The sequence below is a fragment of the Emydura macquarii genome, unplaced genomic scaffold, assembly GCF_026122565.2.
Source record: "Emydura macquarii macquarii isolate MOO-44397 ecotype Brisbane River unplaced genomic scaffold, CSIRO-AGI_Emac_v2 contig_719, whole genome shotgun sequence".
NCBI lineage: Eukaryota > Metazoa > Chordata > Testudines > Chelidae > Emydura > Emydura macquarii.
Genome location: NW_027130856.1, coordinates 1284137 through 1299268, shown reverse-complemented (window position 1 = coordinate 1299268; position 15132 = coordinate 1284137). Strand labels below are relative to the sequence as shown.

General features: G+C 40.6%; 1 long non-coding RNA gene across 1 annotated transcript in view; it reads left to right on the top strand.

Annotated features, from left to right (window-relative positions):
• LOC137149277 (uncharacterized) overlaps nt 1–14768 on the top strand; it is a 37110-nt gene extending 22342 nt beyond the window's left edge. The window contains exon 2 of the long non-coding RNA XR_010918713.1: nt 14408–14768. This is a non-coding gene — a long non-coding RNA (uncharacterized lncRNA). The remainder of the gene's footprint in view (nt 1–14407) is intronic.
• The last annotated feature ends 364 nt before the right edge of the window (nt 14769–15132 follow it).

Genomic DNA, 15132 nt, shown 5'->3' with positions numbered 1-15132 from the left:
AATGACATATTTTTCCACATGGTAGGTCTGTATCGGGTCTATTGCTCTCCCACTTGGCACCTAGCACTCAAGCTGCTTATTATTAGAAATATAAATCAAGAACACATTTGGAGCAGATCAATAGTATCAGAAAACTTGCCTTCACCTGCGGCTAAAAAGAAAAAGATAAGAATTTATTTTCTCTGAAGCTTTTTGTATTTTTTTTTCCTGGTCCTTTTACATACACGGAGAATAATGCTGCTTTTGCTTGTTTGATTGTGGCTATGGATGTGAAATGTTTGTCCCATGGATAAAATACTTTTAATTAAAGTTATGCAATGGTGAATCAGGCTTGTGACTATTGGCTTGAGCTCTAAGGTGATAGTCACCACTGTTCAGAAGAACAGCAAAAGGCTTCATTTATGCCTTATTTTGACATCTTAAATGGGACTTCAGTGCTGCACAGGAGTGAATTCCACCCTAAGTCATCAATGACTCCTGCATTTGCTAGGTTCTAATGCTGGCTGAAATGACTGGGTGAAATTCCCTCCTGGGCAGAGAGCCCATTGAGCTCATTGCAGGAACGGGATCTAAATCTTCTTTCCAGACTTTCTTAATGTTTGCAAATTTTGGATGAATAAATTGAGTTGTCTATATAGGAGGCAAGTTTAAAAGGCCCTTTTTCTGTTGAAAACAACATGAATATTCATCAGTGATTTGTACAAGTGCCCCAGCATAATGCAAGTCAAATGACATGAGGAATTAGCCAAGGAACATAGGTATGCAAGTCAGCATGTGAAAGAGCTAATCATTAATGAGAAACATTTACTCCTCTCCATAGCTGGGTTGTGTGCAGGACTTATATTCACTTTTATAAAAGTATTTTATATGGTATCATTTGTAACAGCTGGAAACATTTTGTGTGCATGTTAAACAAAAGGTTACCAACATGAAAAGGAAAAGGATGGGCACTGTTTTGGGAACTTGAGTCTGAAGGGGATATATAATATGAGAAAGATTAAGTGGAGGAAGCTGGAGATATTCTAGCCACAAGACTATTGCAGTGTGGGTGGGCTCAGCAAGGGTCTCTGCACATCCTGTCCCACCAGTAATTCTCTGACCCTGGGTGAGAGCTTTCACAACGTTGTGGAGCAAGAGGGTGTGGGTGTGTTCAGCGCTAGACTGAGCCATAGCCAGCGACTGATAATCGTGTGATATGGATAAACATAATGAGGCACTATTTATGATGGGCCTCGAAAGTCTTGGGTTGAGATATTGGGAAAAATTAAACAAGGAGACACTCTGTGAGCTCTCTGCACAGTAAATGGTTCCCTTTGGCATGATCTGACAAGCTATTTAATTTTGCCTTAGCTGAATCAGCTTGGTGGAGAAACCCAAAACTCATTGCCAAGTTCTTATGGCACTCTCCTTTTACCACAGTGGTCATAAACAGATGTTATTATCTTCTATACAGGGAGCCAAATATCCTTTGGAGCAGGTTTGTGTACGATGTGAAGACTGTTCTCCAAAAATAGTATAGAGTTGAGGGGTTGGGGGAGGGTCTACTGTAGAAGCAAACGTTCATGTCTTACAGATTATGTTTTGATCAAACACGTAACCAAAGTGCAGGGTATCTGGCAATGCGTGACATTAAAGCACATCTGTATCTCCATTAAAGCAAATGTATATCTATTGGACTTTCTGCTTTCTAGGCCAGAAAATATTTTAAAATGAAAGCAAGCAAACAATATATATAAGATTTTTCCAGGCTTGTGCTAAGTCCAACTCAGAAGAGTAGCTGCAGAAGTTTGTACAGAAACTTGCATGATTGAAAAGGAAATTATACAAGCTGTGTGTCACACTTTACCCTTAGACTACAAAAAAAATTTTTTTTGGTGAGCTTGGATTCAAACTAACTTTTTTATTATAATAATATTGCACATGTACAATATAAAAGGCTTTCATCCCAAAGGAGCCTAAATCATCTTAGACACTATAGTATGTACAGTACAGTCAATCCAACACTGCTGAAAATGGAGCCACCTTTGGAATGGAAGGCATCAGGCAGATGGACAACCAATGCACGACATTATGCGTTACAGCACCCATGAACAGAAATTTTCATTCAACCTCTTAAGTGTCTGCAGTTGCACTTTGAAAACGAGTCATTAGGAATATAAACTTGGATCGAGAATGTGCAGTGACATGAGAAGCAGTTGGAAATCCATGGCTTTACATGTACAGATGGGTGTATTTACAAACCCTGCAGAAGCCTTTTTGGAGGTGAGAGGAGATGAAGTACAACATACTGGTCTGCTCTTTGAGGATAAGGGAACAGGCTTGCAGGAGCTGGACTGGAGACAGGAGTCTCTACACAAGAACTATTTCATCCAGATAATAATCTGTCAGAACAAACCCATTTCACAAAAAGGTTGCCAGTCAGGGGGCTCCCTCTCAGATGTGGACTCAGCTGCACCGTGCTTCCCAGAGAACCTTTTATTTTCCAGAGTGTACAGTCCAGTTTTCCCAATAGGAGAACTCCCAACCCTTAATAGGGTTGACTTTCCAGACTTGTGTATTTTTGGGAACCCTATGACCTCTCCAGTTTAGGTGCCTTTTAAAGTATGGTGTTTCAAGGTACATGCAAATATGCCCTAATTAGTGCTGAGAAGGGTGTAATAACCACTCATGTTGTTTTACACAGGATGATTAAATGTAATCAAATACAGCTTTTGCCTTATGTGATAGTATCATATTACTGAGTCATATTGAGGTGGTGATATATTATAAACCTCAGGTGACAAAATCTCTTAAAATGCACTTGTAAAATTCACATAGACTTTGGGAATGTCCCCCCATGTCACCAAATATTAGAGCTGGGTGAACTTTACAAAAGAAGATCTGTTCCTCTTTTCACTAAAGATGAGCCCAAGACCAAAACTTTAGATCCAATACCCCACAGCTCTGGGAAAGTTCAAAACCCCTCCTCCACTGCTTGTATCCCACCCTCCCCTCCACACACACTTCAAATTTGGAGAAAGTTCAGTTCTAGATCTGCATGCAGAGCCTACTGTTGTGATAGGCTTTTCTCATGATAACAAGCCCAACAAAACCTACTGATCACAACATCCCTGAACTTTGTGACTTGGGGCCATCTCTCATTTGTTCTGTCCTAGATGGGAATAAGCCCTGCAGCAGATTGCTACCCTTTGGCCTCCTGAAGCCAGGGGGAATCAGGGAGAGAATTTGTTCAACTGAGTGTCTCTGAGGCCCGATACTTCTAGGGCTCCACAACTTGCTCAGGGCCATGCCTAAATGCATAATCTAGCCCTAAGAGAGTAGGGACCACCTCCCACCAACAACATGGGACTTACACTGACATCTTTGGCTCTTCACAATCAGACTTTACACCATAACATGGCATGGAGATGGCCCCAGCTGTTATAATGGATTACCTCATAGCAATGGACAGAGGCCAAATCTCAATGCCTAGCTAATGGACTAATGACTAAGCCAAACTCTGATCAACTTCATAGCTCCTAATAAGACCAAATATTTGTATCCTTGAACTTGAGACTCTCTAATAAGATTTCTCTTCAGACCTCAGTTACCTGCTGCCTGAGATACTGCGGGACGGAAAAACCTAAGAGATACAGAAATCTTCCTATACTTGAGGAGAACATACTGCATAGAGTGGCTTCTCCAAAACTCTGCCCGTTCCTCCCACCTTGATGTGGCCCCCCAGACCGCTAATTCACAGCAGTTCAGCTCATTCTTCTTTTGTCTCTTTCTTTCAGCAGCTTCCTAACAGCACTGTCATTTTCAGCAGAGCTGTTTTGTGCAGAGAACCTGTAAACCTGTTCAAAAGTTATTTGATTAATAGATCCTTACATTCCCTTTGCCTGCATGCATTCCATAATTTATGTGCGACAACAGGGACGTGCTCTCTTGAAGAAAGTAATACTTGACTAAATTGTTCTCCTGACGTAAACCTGTAATTTTAAAATTATATATATTTAGAGTACAAGTCAAAACAGGAAATGCATTCCCAAAGCGAATAAAGCTATTTCTGAGCCTAAATATCTACTGATTCAAAACTGTCTTGAAATGTCTCTCCCTTTCTCCCACCTAACAAAACCAAATAGCTTACCAAATAGGCTTACTATTTATGGGAAAGTTTTACTGTCCAGGCAGGTTAGGTATAGCTTTTTAATTTTTTTTTACTGACAACGCAGAGAATGCTTGTGGTTCCTTAAGGTCTAAAGGGTGTTTTACTGCTAGAGTGCAGAAAAAATAAGTAAAACAAAAATGTAAAATGACAATAGTAACCATGAAACCTTTCAAAAGGTGTAATAAAGGACCAAATGTAAATTAGAAAACAATGTAGTTTGACAGCATTGGGTTAAACAGCAAATGTAAATTTGAACTGAACAAGTTGTGAGCTGTAGGGGAAAAAATAGATAAAATAGTAACTGACATTAAGTGACGTAGTTCTCAAGTGAAGCAGCCATTTATAGTGCCTGATTTCTTAGCCTGAATTGTGCTGTGGGTTTTATATGAGCAGATCCTTGTGCCTGTGCAGAAACCCACTGAAATTAATGGAACTCCACTCCAAGATGTAGCACACCTATATATTTTACATTTATTTATAACTTAAGATTTTGCATAGGAACTTGCATTACAAATGTTACAGCTAGCTTTATAAAACATGTTGCAACAAAGAAAGAAAAGCTTTTCATGTTAGCAATTAGGTACGATAACAGCACTTTTGTTAAAGGACTGCAGTCCCACAGGAATGATTTCTAATTTCTTATTCACAAAATCCAAATGTACTGTAACTAAGGTAGTTATATAAAATTGTCTCCGCTGTTGCCTCAGTGCTACAGTACTAATAGTGAAACTCTGATTTTGCTCTTTTATGAAGCATAAATTGGCGTTACTATAGTCTAGTCTGTAATTACTTCCATGGTAAATTCATAACTTTTTCTGTGCAATTGCACAATAAATGAACTTCTGCTATGTTCCCTGTAAAGCTATTAAATGTATATGCTGTGATTTGACTACAGATTGCTGTCTGGATTGGTGTCCTGACTCCTTGTCTTAACAAAATTAGTTACGTAAGTATTAAGCAGAAAGATTTCAAACTTTATTCAGCTGTAGCTGCTGAAACAGAACAATATATTACTAGTTAGCTGTGGCACATGATATTTTAAAGCATTACGTTCAAAGCAGTTGAAAATTAGGCTCATAATCAGAGACAACCTATGCCTGCTGATAGTGGGGGGGAGGAACAGGACAGAGTGAGGGCAGCCAGCTTCAGCCATGTTACCGAGCATGCTCAATACATGTGAGCATACTCAGTATAAAGCAGGCAGCAAATCTGTGGGGGCACATGACACCCCCCCCCCCCCCCCCCACACACACACACACACACCACCTCTACTCACAGTGAAATAAGGGCCTGTTGACTGCATGCAACACAAGGAAACAAATCCATTTAAAAATAGTTGCTTAGGAAACTTTCATCAAAACAAGATTTTTGATTAAAAGCTCGGAAAGGGGGAATCACTTTCCTCCTCCCCATCTCCCCCTCTTCCCCTCTTCTCCCTCCCCCCCCCCCCCACACACACACTTTCTGAGCAACTCTAGTATGGAGTGACTAGGAGGTTCACAAGGTAGCATAATACTATCGTTTTGGGATGTCGTGGGGAGAAGAAAGATACCAGGCAAGGAACAAATTACTCGGAGTCTAGATGAGTTGGAGCTAGCTGGCTGCAGCTTGATTCAGTCCAGACTGAGTGAACTGGGGCATGGAGCCAGATGGGCTGGCTGGCAGAATTCATACTGGCAGCTCTCAAAGATAGTGTGCAACCGCCACACACAAACCAGGTGTGCAAATTAGGGCTTTTGTTAAAACCTGGGCTGATCTTGGATGCTCTGGAGAGAAAAGTACTCTTGGCTACAGCTCCACCTAAGAGGCCCAGTGCAACCTCTTCTCTCCAAGGAGGACCTTGCCACAATTATGCATGCCCTTGCCACCTCAGCATTAGATCATTGTGTAATGCCCTCTACATAGGGCTACATCTCGGGATCCTTTGGAAGCCAAAGATAGTACAGAATGCAGAAGCCTGCATATTAAGCAGAGCTGCACATTGGGAGCACAAGAAGCAAACACATCAGGAGCTGCACTGGCTTCCAGATGGAATTCCAAGTGTTGGTGTTAACCAATCAAATCCTAAATGGTTTGGGACCTGGTCATCTGAGAGATCACCTCTTTCTGTGACATGCTGCCACAGCTGAGGTGAGCAGAGACCCTGAAGCTGGAGCTCTTTTAGTATAAACAAGAGGAAGCTTGTAGCTGAGTGTTCTCTATGAGGGGTGCTTGATTTTGGAACTCACTCCCCTCTTGGTTTATCAGAGCCTGGATGTGTTAATCTTCCGGGCATGCCACAAAACCTGACTGTTCCCCTTTTTTGTTCAAGACTATTGAGGACGGTATAGGTTGAGGTGGATATATTTATGGGTGATCCTTTGTCCCTGTTATGTTGTGCTTTTTAATGTATGGGATAGGCACCCATAGCACTGGAAGGGAGCCTACAGAGGAATTAAAAAATCTTGAATATATAAATAAATAAAATATGCTTGAGTCTTGTAAGGTAGCATAGCCCTAATGATCCCTTAAATGGAAGAGTTTTTAAATCATAGCATATTGTAGTAGGATAAAGGGATAGCGCGACAGTAGCAACCAGATTATTTCTCATATGCAACAATATTATTACTATAGTAATTGTCATTGGTGACCAAACTGTGGATTGGGAGATTGTATTATAGCACTCTGCATTGAATAGCTTTTTAGAGAGATGCCTTTTTAAATGGCTTGCCTTTTGGACTATCCTGCATTCAAACTAAAAGCATCCCAAAGCCAAGTGTTTCTCTCACCTTTGCGTTTTCTTTACATGATTAGCAGAATTTTAGAATGACCACTGGTGCTTGTGGTCTCCGTACATATCACATCATTTTTAGTACTCGTAACAAGCACCCTTGTCAGTTCCCAGTAGTAGGAGAGAGGCCAAAGATGAAATGAGTTTGATGATGAACCTTCCCCTTGCCTTCAGAGGTGGTCCTGCTTGACCAGAAAGGAGGCACATTTTGATGGCAGTGGGGGAGGGTTTGTGATGCCACTGTTTATACAGTATCTGTTTTTGTTGTTCTTAAATAGGGGACTGCAAGTCTACTGAACTCTCAATCCAGCCCTTTGCATAAGCATTGCAATTTTAATAAAGGAAAGAACTAGATACTTCTCTTTGATCTTTGCAACTAATCTCCTGAAATTCCTAAAAGGATTACATCTTTAATAATGATTCTAGAAACTTTTGATTTATAAAGCCTGCATTCTCCACTCTGATTTACATGTAATGATAAGTATAAATGTTTAGCGTCTGTTTAAAGTTTTAAATAAATACCCAGCAAGCAGTGCAACAATGTTTTCTCTATCAGGATCTCCCCTAACTGCTAAAGAGAATTCTAGTCATGAAACCACCCAGTTACAAGTCTTTGATCTGGGAACAAATCATTCATCCTGTTTAAAATTGCTAGTGCTAGTTACCAGAATACAGTAACTCTCTCTTTTCTCTCTTTCTAAAAGGTGTCCATCAAAAAACTTTGGTTTGCAAAAAGTAGAGTGACTCATCCTGGCTAAGTGCTTTTTCAGTTCTGTACCCAAAAAATATATTTGCAAAAATTTGAGTTTCAAAATCAGACCATTTATCTACAATTTAAACGAGGGGCTACTGTATTTGCAAATACTTATACACATTTTAACTTTACACTGAAGACTGGTTTACACATATTTTCATACCGGTAAAACTTTTTTTTTTTTTTTGTAACCAAAATAGTTATACCGGTACAACTCCTAGTGTGGAAATAGCTATGCTAGTATAAAGGTGCCTTATATTCTTCCATTAAGGAAATAGATGTAGCTCTATAAGCACATTTATACCAGTATAACTGAGTCATACCACTTTAAATATACTTGTATAATTAAAATTATGCAATTGTTGTGGGAAGACAAGCCCAGTGTAAAGATAAGAATGTGTATGTGTGCACAGGATTGCAGTCTGACTAACCACACAAGGGCCACAGCAAAACTGATAGTACACAAAGGGCCAGATCCACAAAGGTATTTAGGCACCTAACTCCCATTGAATCTTTGCAGAGCTGGGCCAAAGCATTGTTAAAGCAAATTGAAAAGTAGGGGGAAAATATTTTCCCCTAACTTTTCCATTACAGTACTTGTCAGTACAGTAGGTACAAAAATCTCAGCCAGAACTGTGATTTTAAAGTTGACTGTCTTTAACAAGTTTTGTTGAAGATGCACATACAAGAATGGAATCCAGCTAACGCTCCCAGATCTATATCGTCTTTGGAGAACAAACATGATTGTTAAGTATGCATACTGGTTGTCAGCAAGGAAATCAGTAAATATTCTGGATACACAAAGAGAACAGGATGACTCTGTAAGAAAGTGCCATTTTTACATAGCGACTTTTTTTAGAGTATCCTGCACTATAAATTTAAACCAAACCTGCTTCCCTTGCAATAAAGAATAATAATGAAAACATAGCTATTAATTCAAGGCAGATAGTCATGTTATTTACAAAACAATGTGGGGAAAAGAGGACTAAATGAATTAACAGTCCCTTTTCACATATTTGTCATCAATATTCAAGAAATTATAACTTGTATATGAAGTTTCCTGTCTTCAGAATTGATTTGAATATATTTGATTTATCTTTTGATACATTGAAACTGTAAGACTGTGGCATGGATACAGTGTACATTACAAAAAGTCTTTAAGTGGACATGCCAAGTTATAACAATTAAACTCTGTTTTAGAAAACGTAAAGCACTCAATTACAGTCCACATACTCCACTGCAGGTAATACGTTTTTGACTTCAGGCATATTATGAAGTTGGTTTGTATCGAGAAAGGTACGCCCTTGTCTGAAGGCTTTACAGTACATTGCACAATAACCTGTTGTTATGTGATTTTTTACAATAGTCTCCCCAGGCAAGATGAGCTCTTATAATTGAAGTGAAATATTGAAACAGAGTTTTCTATTAACTGCACTACCATTATGAATGATATCAATCTGCATCTCTCGGCTCTTAGTTCAATTACAAGGGAAAACATTAAACTATCCCTACTACCTCAGTAGATTTATGCCATAAAACAGAAAATGTTAAGACCAAGGCCAAGAGGATCTGACTGTTTTTCATTTCCATGGTATTAGCCTACAGTAAAATCTGTCAGAATGTAGTCTCCTGAATGTCATTATATATTTAATTTTCTCTCTGTAAGTGCTTCTCTTGAATACAAAGGCTATGTGAACTATAGAGCTAAATGTTTTAAGAGAAAAGTTTCAGTGTTTCTTTTTCCCTGTAGAAGTCTTTCTTGTCAGGATCTGGTGGAAACCCCTAGGCAGAGCTGCCTCCAAAAGTGCTTCTGTAGCCTGTGTTTGCACAAACTAAGTAAATAAAATTAAGTGTGCGTGTGTGTGTGGGCGGGGGGGAATAGGGAAAGTGTAGAGAATGTTACAGTGCCACCGATAATTATGATATCATCAGAACCTGTGGAACCTTGGAATAAAATTCTGTTGAGCAGGGCTATGTGTAAAATCTTTATAAAACACCTTTTTGCTTTCTCTCGTGTTGCCTCTCATGCATGGGAGGAACTCCGCATAAACACCTGTAAGGCCACCTCATTTTCCTCCTTCAAATCCCTCCTTAAAAACTCTCTCCTTTAACATGATGCCTACAAAAATACCCTAGATAATAGCTAGACCTATATTGTCCCATTGCTATCTGCCTGTTGTATCCATCTCTTGTCTCTTATTTAGCTAGTAAGCTCTTTAGAGCAGGGACTGTCTTTTGTTCTGTCTGTACAGCATCTAACACAGTGGGGCTCTGGTCTATGACTGGAGCTCCTAGGTGCTACAGTACTACTACTACTACTAATAATAATAAGGATTTGGAATTTTAGTGGGGCTGTGGTATTCTGATCCAAATAATCAGAGGTGTAAATGTCACCACTGCACTTTGCTGTACTAAGAATGGCATTTTACTGTCAGAGGAGAATGTGATATGTTGGGGAAGGATGAGGTGTCTATTACTTGTTGCAGAGCTATTTTGTTAGCATCTATTCTGATTTCTTCTTGTTCTTCCAAGACTCCACTGCAGACTCCTTGCAAGCTGCCTGGGGAAGAATGTGCTAGCTATGCACATGTCCCAGGTAAACTTCAATATGTACAGTCAAAAATAGTGGATGCTTACCCAATAGCACATGCCACAAGGAAAAAACTACAATGGCTTCTAGCTATGTTGGGCAGTTCCTATGCTCCTGGGGGCTGACTCTATCTTCAGGTATGCTGCGCTTCCTCCCTTGGCCCCATGTCTGTAGGCAGGAGTCTGTTGAGGCCTTGTGCCTCTGAGGTGACATGTGGGGTTCCCCCACTGGCGTCTGGGTTCATGGGCATGTCATGGGAACTCATGTGGGTCTCATCTCCTATCCTGTGGCTGCTCCCAGCCTCATGTAAACATGGCACTTACTTAAATGGAACCAGGATTTGACTCAGTGAAATAAGTCTTAAAAATTTAACAGGCCAGTGTCTGTGAATGACAAGTAAAGTCTAGAGTGATTGGAACAATTCTGAAAGCCATGGCCAAGATTTCAGGGAAATTGCAGAGAAATTCCAGAAAAAACATTTTAGAGCTGCCAATGTATTTGCTGTTCAAACAGGCCAATTATTTCATTACACTCACAATACTTCTGGCTTCCCTGAAATCCTTCTGTTCCCCAAACTAACTACTGCAAACATCTGGTGGTAGAGCCTCAGCCCCTGCGTATGATCCAATTGGCGCAAAGGAACCATAAACCAATCCCAAAGGAGCTGCTGTGGATTATCTGGGCTAGAAGACAGGGACAAGGTATGTTAGAGGTGAAAGGGAATGGAGCCACACAGAGGGCAGAGAACTCTGGCTTATCCTTGGACAGTAGAGCATTTCCTATGACCCCTAACAGCTCCAGGATTGAGAAATGGAAAGGTGGCTTAGGGTGGCACAAGCTGAGGATTTGTCTCTTAGCCTTGCATATGGTTATTTAACATAGATTTCAAGAGGCATATTGTGCAGCGGAACAATTTTACAAACACACAGAAGGTAGGAAATGTCTTTAGAGTAAACAAGACAGCACTTTGCTGCCAGATAGTATCTACTGAAATGAACCCACAGCAGGGGGACTTTTATAGGGTAGTTTTAATAAGGAAAGAAAATGGAGTGATAGTTCTTTAGGGTAACATAACCAGAAACAAACAGTGTAAAAATAGAGTATGACGTATACAGAGATACATACAGAGGGTCTGGTTCTCCTCTTGCTTCCACCACTGCAAACCAAGAGTAACTGTCAAGTGAATGGATTTATGACTGGAGATGGTGTGACAGAATCAGGAACAGAAAACAATAGTTTGTGTCCCTTAACAAAGAGGTTGCAGGTGGAACCACCAGTTCTAATCAGATGCTGCAAAACGATGCAAAAATAACCTCTTGGTGTTATTAACTGGGGAATCCATTTTGTGCTTGTTTTTCCTGCACAGCACTGCAAAGCGCTAGATTGTCATAGCCACAAAGTTATTTATTACAAAACCACACAGGGATTACGTCAGTGGTGTTTTATGAACACCTCAGTATCTAGCACAAGATGTTGTGGTTCCATGATGCCATGGAGATGATCCAAATGGAATGCCACCAAACATACACAACGAATGCACTCTGTCTAAAAAGGTTGTAGGGCTGTTCGTCTATTTGAGTTTGCCCTATGGTCTGAAAATGCTACAAGAGTTTGATGCTAATATGCTCCTGAGTTTGGAAAAAATGACTCCAAAATGACCTGTACTTTTCCAGCAGCTATACTGCCCCATGCTGTGATCTTGTCAGATCTCATTAACTGATCAGTGTTGGGTCAGTCTTGAAGGGCAAAATCTAACGAACACCTAGTTGCTGCAGGAAGTAATGGTTGTGGCACCTCTGACATGAGAAGCAGGAGGCAGCAACATCTTTTCTTCCCTCTTCCCTGGAAAGAACAACATAAATAATTAGAAATATGCTATGTGTTATATACATACAGCAAGATACTGAAACACTAGGATTATGTAGTCTGGAAAAGAGAAATGTTATCTGGGGACTGGGCTGAGATTTTTCACTTTATGACGGGAATAGCCTAATCAATCTCTCCTTTTTATGTAATCCCCAACTAGGGAAGGAAGAAAACACTACTTCATGCAGCGTAGTCGGTGATAATTCACTGATGGCCGAGGCAGGTTTTTGGATTACTTATTTAACCGGCATAATATTAATGCTGCTATAATCTAGCCTGACTGTACCCTCTGTTTAAGTCTCTGCAGCTGATTCCTGTATCTCTATGTGCATGAGAGTCAGCAGGAAATATGCCATTGTACAGCCTCTTCCAGGATATGAGGCAACTTTGAATTGCCAGCTGAAATTTAAACCTTGAGCGCACAGTCAATCTCTTTAATTCACAGACATGGGCTGGAGTCCAATGATGTGTCCAGATTTTAAAAAGAGACCATTTTACTGATACTAAATTAAGGGCAATCACATTGTGCACTTCAGGGTCTGTGTTGATTTCCTGCAAGGGTCAGGGAACAATTTCCCTGCCTATGCAACAGCATTGCACAATTGACATCGTGCTATGGAGTTTATGATGCAAAAACAAAATCTTCAGCTTAATGCTGGACATTTTCAGGCTGTCAGGAAGCACGAACCCCTGCTCAGTACAGCTGAGCACAGCAACTTTCATTGGCAAGACATTCACATACATTTCTTTAAAGATTCTTTTATAGCAAAGCCACAATTTAATTTGACACCATGTCCTCATTTGATAGAATGGGGTATGCCTGAGGTAGCTGCACTTCACTGTTTACGGTAGCCTGTATATGTAAAGTTCAACCTGAGGTCAAACTCAGCTGAGGCGGGCAGTGTGATGTAACACGAATGACAGAGGTATGTGGTATGCCCAGTACTATTTCTGAAATCCTTCATAGACTCCCATAATGTGATTAGCAATTCTCAAGAGTAGCCCAGGTTTGCTGTGCGACTGCAAAATTGATGCCATGCAGGTAAAATAAAGGTTCTAGTTCTGCACTGCCTCGCACCAGGTGAAGTCATTTACACAAAGGCATAAGGAGTGTGAAATGCTACCACCCTTGGAAGAGTGGAGAATTTTGCTTTGGTAGCATTTTGTACCCACTTAACCACCTATGCAATTATTTCCACCTAGGCAATGTAGTAGAGAATCAGGCCAACAGTCTGTAAAGACACCAGGATAAGCGAGCTATCAGTATTTAGAAAGTGGTTAAGTGACTTGGGGCTCACTGTCCCCAGCAAACGTAACTAAAAAGAGTCATGAGTATGTATGTTACAATCTTTGAAACCGACATAGATGAAAACACATTGTCTTGTTGTTTTCAACTGTCTCTCTAACTTCAGCATTCTCATTAGCTAGGCATAGCCCCCTCTATGTCCTGAAACTAAAGAGAAGGTAGCACTTTTCACAGACATGACACTTGGGAGCTCGGGATAATATTAGAGTTGCTGAAGAGGTAACCGTTTATGAAGAGTATCCTTGTGAGATGCTTCCCTGGGAAATGTTTCCAGTTCACAGCCCTCACAGAGTCAAATCATTTATTTTATTCATGCCGTAAGACATACAATAACATGAGTCGGGGGAGAAACGTTTATCCTGTGATGAGTAATTTCTCCTGGTACAACATGTTAGGGCCAGATCCTCAGTGGCTGTCAATAATGTAGCTCCACTGAGGTCACTGCAATGATGCTGATTTACACCAGGGCAGGACTTGGCCAGCAGTGTTCCACCAAAATGTTCACAGTTTGTTGAAATGTCTTCAGCTTGTCAGAGTGTAAAATATTTGGTGTTGCTGACTGTCATCCAGCATTCAGTCTAGTTCCCCACACGCACCTCCTTGTGATTCCAGTGAGACATGGCAGAACGGAGATGCAAGCCTGGGACAGTCCTCTTTTTGTCTCCCCTGAGGTTGTTTTCCTCATCTGCCTGAGACACAGACTCTAAAGTGAAGCTAATGTTCATTTAAATTCTATTTTACACAAGTAGCTACTTCAGGGGTTTTTTTTCAGGGTAAGTGTCTCTCTTATTCCACATTTGTAATGATTTGTGAAACAAATGTCTTTTCAGTTAGAATAAAGACAGGGCTTTGGTTTTTTATAGGCATAGGTTGAAATAAAAATTTCCATTGCTATTTTGGATTTTAAATCTAACCTTTCAGTTATGAAACATCCAGGCAACCGACAGACTGTCTTCTCTTCCCTGTTCCAGGAGGCATTTCTGAAGCATCAGCTGAAAGCATTTCTTTGCCTTACCTCCCTCTACCCTAACTATCCCTTTTTGGTTTGGAGATTGTCCTGAAAATTATACAACAAAGACTGTGTGGATGGCAACTGAAAATGGCTATAAAAGCAAAGCCTGGGCTTTGAAAAGAAAATAAGGACGTTGGTGTGAAAGATGCTATTAAGGATTCCAGAAAGACTCTCTTCTTCTTGCTCTGAAATGTTAAATTGAGGGTTTAAATATTGTGCAGCCCTTGTGGATAGCTGCCTTCTTTTGAACACCTTCTTCCGACTGCTGTTTCCCAGCCCCATATAACCACTTTCTGGCTTCTCTGGAGTAAAACTTCTCACTAGACCAGACTGAGGCCTTTCCTGGTGAGGGAGAACTAGTTACATCATGAAATCAACAGGCTGATTCGCAGAGGCTGCACCTTTATGAAGGACTTCTTTTTCCCTTTCAATAACCACCTGTCTACAAACTTGTGACCAGCATGAGCTGAGCTGCTTCCAGAGCTCCCCCAGAGACACTCCGGATTGACCAGCAGCGTCCCTGTGCAAGCTGTGCAGCTCCTTCCCTCTTAGCATTCTCTGCCACACCCCCAGCCACTGCTGGCCTGAAGACGAGATCAAGACAGGGACGTGAATACAGGTCTCCTGCTTGGAACAGGGTGGCACTAACTTTTCATAACAGGCCAGATATCTTAAACTTTGGTG